This window comes from Mustela erminea, chromosome 5 (genome assembly GCF_009829155.1).
Source record: "Mustela erminea isolate mMusErm1 chromosome 5, mMusErm1.Pri, whole genome shotgun sequence".
Lineage (NCBI taxonomy): Eukaryota > Metazoa > Chordata > Mammalia > Carnivora > Mustelidae > Mustela > Mustela erminea.
In genome coordinates, this window is record NC_045618.1 from 41843893 (window position 1) to 41849900 (window position 6008).

The following is a 6008-nucleotide window of genomic DNA, read 5'->3' on the forward strand; positions in this document are numbered from 1 at the left end:
GGGCAATACCTCATTACCTATACATCCCATTGAGTTAGAGTAATTGCAATGAGACTGCTGTTTCCTACTAAATAGAAAAAATGCATAAGACAAAAATTTACTACTATGATGTCCATTATAATATCTGAATTTAAGAATACTTTGTGTTTTGGGACGCCTGGGTGGCTCAGTGGGTTAAGCCGCTGCCTTCGGCTCAGGTCATGATTCCAGGGTCCTGGGATCGAGTCCCACATCGGGCTCTCTGCTCAGCAGGGGGCCTGCTTCCCTTCCTCTCTCTCTGCCTGCCTCTCTGCCTACTTGTGATTTCTCTCTGTCAAATAAATAAATAAAATCTTTAAAAAAAAAAAAAAGAATACTTTGTGTTTTACAAGCACTGAAAGCCAAAGTTAACTTAAAATAATGACAACAGGTTCAATACAACTGCTCCACATTACATTAAAAAGAAATGCCACACTGAGAATGACAACCTCAGACAACTTGGCCTTTTCTTTCTCTATACTCTTTCTGGAAGCAAATATGTACAGTCCCATGACATTTATATTCTAAATCCATAGACAGCAAATAGATGACTATCTTACTTTAATAATCATTTACCATAAACTTGGAATCGGGGAGAAAATAAACTCTTGACAAATTCCAAGGACACCTCTATCCTTAAGTTCTCTTTATTCTCAAGGACTCCTTTATTCTAATGCAATGGCTCCTGAAAAACTTCCCTTTTCAAGGATAATTTTTTCAAACAAAATCAATAATCTACAATCAACACTTTAATGTCTTTAGAAGCCAGGACATTTTCAACTTTTGAGTTTTGAAGAGGAAGTACATGGTTAGACTCCTACAAGTCAAGGATTTTAAAGTTTCGATTTATGGGTTGTTAATTAAATTATTAATACTCTGGTATGTATACCTAATAAGAAATCAATAATTTACAATTTTTCTTTAGTCTTGGAATTTCAGAGTTGAAATGAGTTTTGAAGCATATGTGGTCCAGAACCTAAGTGTCTTCAGCAACATCCACAACAAATGGTTGTCCAGCCCTTACTCCAAAGGTCCCAGCAATGGGGAGGCTGCTACCTAACAAGGGACATCATTTCACTTTATCACATCACCTTAGAAATGCTTCCCTTATTTGGAGTCAGGGTTTCTTTGTTTTGTAGTTTAAATTCATGATGCTAATTATACCCATAGGAACAAATCTAGTTCCTCCAAATATTTGAAATTCCCTACCTTGTCCTGAACACTCTCTTCTAAAGATGCTGGTTCCCTGAATCATTCCTCATAGAACATGATTTTGCTTCCATCACCACCCTGGGTTCTGTTCTCTAAATCAGTAGATTTCAAACATCGTTTTGGAATACCCTCATACTTGTGATTAGTAAGAAAAGAAAAGATAAAATACTATAGCAACTGCACCCAGAATTAAGAATAACTTACCTTCATTTTGTGCCACAGACTGGGAAGAAACTAAAAATACCCAAGTGAATATTTTGCACCTGTGAATATGATCAACCATGTGATCCATGGTAGATTAAAGGTTGAGAACCACAGCCTTAAATATACCCTAGTTTGTCTACATACTTTGAAAAGTACAGTAGCCAGAATTGAATATGATAACCAAGAGGTGGATTAGCCAGGACAATGCAGACTTGTTCATCAAAATTTTGTCCTTTCCCTACCCCTACCTTCTCTTTAGAACTCAGCTGAAGTCTTGCCTTCTATATGAAATGCTTCAATTAGAGCACATAAATTTTGTATTCCCCACATGCTTCCTTTGGAAGCAAGACTAAGTTGGACTCTAAGATTCTCCACTTCCGACCATGTGTTCTTGGGCATTCCTGGCCCCTCCTAAACTCAGTTTCATAAGGTATAAAATAGGAGTTTTTCTCCTCACTAAGTAGGGCAGAACTTGACAAGATTAATTCATTGTCTTTCTTTTATTCTGCTCTAATCTGTGCTCTGTATATTGAACTGTTAAGCTCCAAATACAGGGTACACCCAGAATTAGGAGAACAAGAAAAGTTTATATTGCTATAAGAAACTCAAATTAGTAAAAATCAACATGGGACACCTGGATGGCTCAGTTAGTTAAGCATTGCCTTTGGGCTCAGGTCATGATCTTGGGATCCTGGGATGGATCCCTGAGTTGGGCTCCTTGCTCAACAAGGAGTCTGTTTCTCCCAGTCCTTCTGCCATTCCCCCTGTTTGTGTGTTCCATCTTTGTCAAATAAAAAAAATTTTAAATAAAACAAATAAATGTCAACATAAATATTGTGCACTGAACATTGATATGTCATCCTAGAATGTTACCCATAGCCAGAGATGACTTGTAATATAAAACTAAAGCATACCCCAAGATGTTTTCTGCAAGCATCAATCCAAAAACTATTCAGATGATCTACAAACTACAACATATGATCTAAGAGAGTAGATCTTAAAAGCTCTCATCACAAGAAAAACAAAATTTGTAATGATGTGTAATGATAACTAGGCATATTGTGATCTTTTTGCAATATATACAAATACTGAATCATTATGTTGTACACCTAAACTAATACAAATTTAAATCAACTATATCGCAATGAAAAGAAGAAATAAAATAATAAAAGCTTCTAGTTTACATAAAATTGCTGTCCACAAGACTGTCCTCTAAGTCTAGATACCCAATATTGACTCCTATGACAGACATATCCTTAGACTGGAAAAGAACAATTCATCAAGTTATTATGCAAGAACATTCAGTTCTTCTACTCAAAGTTGGGACTCATCTAGCAACTTTCTAACCTGTAATATAATCTCCTGAGTGTACAAACATAATGAAGAGTGTGTCTGGTGTGGAGAGCTGATGCCAGTCACACTCTCCCACTCAATACATCCTGTGGGATTTGTGCATATGAACTAATTTCTCAGTCTCATCCTCTCTGGGAAAATGAATTGAGTTATTCCTGAAAAGCTGAGCAACACCATCTACACTACAAAGAACTCGCACTCGTGCTAACTCTAACATATCCTTCGATCCTATAATGACAACACATACATATTGGTGCCTCCTCAAACCTATCAGAGACGGGGACTCTGCAGCCCCTTTTCCCCACCAGACCCTCCTCTGCCCAACTTACCAGCACTGATCCCTTTAAGAGAGAAGGAGCTGCTGCTCTGGTTAGATTCAGAGACATTTATCAGACCCATAAGTAGACCCATAGTAGGCATGATTATCCTTAGTATCCCAGCTGATGCTCTCTTTACACTTTTCCCCCATTGCCTGAGTCCCAGCTATCACCTTCTTCTTTTTATCTCCTCTGAGATAAGAATATAGCTGGGACTTAAACCCAATCACCTTCCACTCTAGTCTCACATGCTCAACCAACATATTGGTATCAATATTCGATTTGGTGATATAGCAGCCTTTTTTTTTTTTAATTTGTTAGAGAGAGAGAGAGAGATACAGAGCGCAAGCACAGGCAGACAGAGTGGCAGGCTAGAGGCAGAGGGAGAAGCAGGCTCCCTGCCGAGCAAGGAGCCTGATGTGGGACTCGATCCCAGGACACTGGGATCATGTCCTGAGCCGAAGGCAGCCGCTTAACCAACTGAGCCACCCAGGCGTCCCGATATAGTAGCTTTTGAATGGAATAAGATGTATCGTTTGTCCTCAAGAAAGACTAAGCCACTTTTTTTTCTTTCTAGAGAAATTCTTTAAATTCTTTCATTAAATTCTTTCTTTTTAAAATCTCTGCCGTGATCCATCGGGTAAGATATCTTTCTTCTTGCCCTACCTCCCTAAAATAATTTTGTTCATTTTTGTGTCCTGTGTACTGCAACACTGGGTATGGTCATGGGAAAGGTGTGTGTTCACTCAGGCACACTTAACAGGAAAGCATGTGACTATTTTTTTCTTTCACAACAGCTAGAGTTTTAATGGATATTTAGTAAATACTTCTCAGTGGAAGGCAATTTTCTATCTTTTTCCAAGGGGTTCAAGCCCCAATGGATAATGAGGGGCAAGGAAGAACAAGGTAAGGTATGGCTGTAGTGTCTTGACTCTCCAGCTCTCCAATATGGGCAAGGAGTGAGAACACTGGTGTGTGGCCATAATCGGCCATTCGTGCTGAAGCAGGGCTAATAGTGCTAAGACAGGCTCTTAGGCAGAATATTTTTTTTCTTCATATTTTTGCATTTTTACCTTACTTACTTTAGCCCTAAAAATATATAAAGTTGTTTCACTTATGATAGTCTAATTTTCTCAAATAGAGTGTAATCTTCCTGAAAGCATGACTGATATTCTAGATTCTTCCTGTATCTGTTTTCTCCAAAGCATTAAGTACGAAATATTTGCTAAGTGAGGACATTTGCCTTTCACCTGGTATGGATATACTATTTACATCTTAACCTTCTGATCTTTTCTCATGAGCCCAAATCAATCAACACATTTTGATTCTTGGTGCCAACACAAATATAAATCCAAATGCAATATGGATTCTGAAGTTGTGGGACAAGAGCTAATTACAAAATGATCATCTTAGTGACTCAAAGTATAGTTATTTTAATATTCCCTAAGATTGTCTTAAAAACAAAAAATGTAAATCCCTACAGAAAAAGCATAGAGCCCCTAAAATTTTTATGAAAAATTTATATGAAAAATCTAGTGTGAAAAACACTGACTACTACACAAAATCACTCAGAGATGATGAATATAGATAGCAGATGAAGAGGGGTCAAATATTCACACCTTCAAAATATAGACATATTTGACTCCAAGAACCATAGTGAATTTTCATGGAATAGAAAGATATAGCCAGCATGGGGAGGGATAAATGAGGGCAACAAAGGAAACTCAAGTCAGACCTACTGACACTATTTCCTGAAGCCTGCTTTTTTTTTTTTTTTTTTGCTTCCTAATTCTTGCCTGAGTCACTAGCCCTGTCTCCCTCGTGTAGCAAAACATGTTGGCAGGAAGCAGGCTCTGGAGCTAGACTGCCTGTAAATCCCAACTGTGTATACCCACTGTGGCTTTGGGATACCAACTGGACTTCTTTGAGCCTCCTTTTCCCCACTTATAGAATGGAAATTATAACAGTTCCTTATGTATGTGAATAGCACAGCGCTGTCACATGGTTAGCACTCAGAAAATTACCCTGGGGTCTTGATTCCTACTATCCACCCTAGTCTTGAGCCATTTTTCAGTCCTCCCTGTGAAAAGGGAAGAGGATTCCTTCTCTTTCTTAGACTAATCCGTCTCTGCCCTAGACTCCACCACCCTTCCCCAACCTTGGAGACTTGCTCAACTAGCTGCCTCCTCCCTAACGCCAGACACACCAAATCAGCATCTTAATGCCTTCTTCCACCTTAAAGTCTCCTACCTCAACACTGTATCCCTCTCCAGCTACTCTCCTACATCTCTCCTCTATCTTCGGAGAAGTTAAAAAAAAAAAAAGTGCTCTACTGGGGTGCCTGGGTGTCTCAGTTGGTTAAACGTCTGCCTTCAGCTTAGGTCATGATCCCAGGGTCTTGGGATCCAGCCCTGCATCAAGACCCCACCGAACAGGGAGCCTGCTTCTCCCTCTGCCTGCTGCTCTGCCTACTTGTGCTCTCTATCTCTCTCAAATAAATAAATAAAATCCTTTAAAAAAAAAAAGTACTCTACCATTGTTCAAAGGCCAACTCACAGAAGATGATCTCCAATCCTATCCTTCCATTCATTCCTCCACTTCTACAGTTGAGAGTCTGAAACACACACACACACACACACACACACACACACACACACACACACACTGAAATTGCTCTCAGAAAGGCTAACTAGAGGACAGGCCCAAGAAGGTTTTGGGCCTCTTGGTGGTGAAGTGTGGCTTGCACTGGTGATATAAGACCTGGTGGGGCTATGGGAGCCTGATCCTGGAATCATCAAATAGTTCAACTGCCAGTCAACAGCACTGGCTGGCTCAAAGTGCCCTCAACGTTTCCTATTTCAACCACTACACTGTTAAATATCTCAGTAATTTAGTATCCCTTAC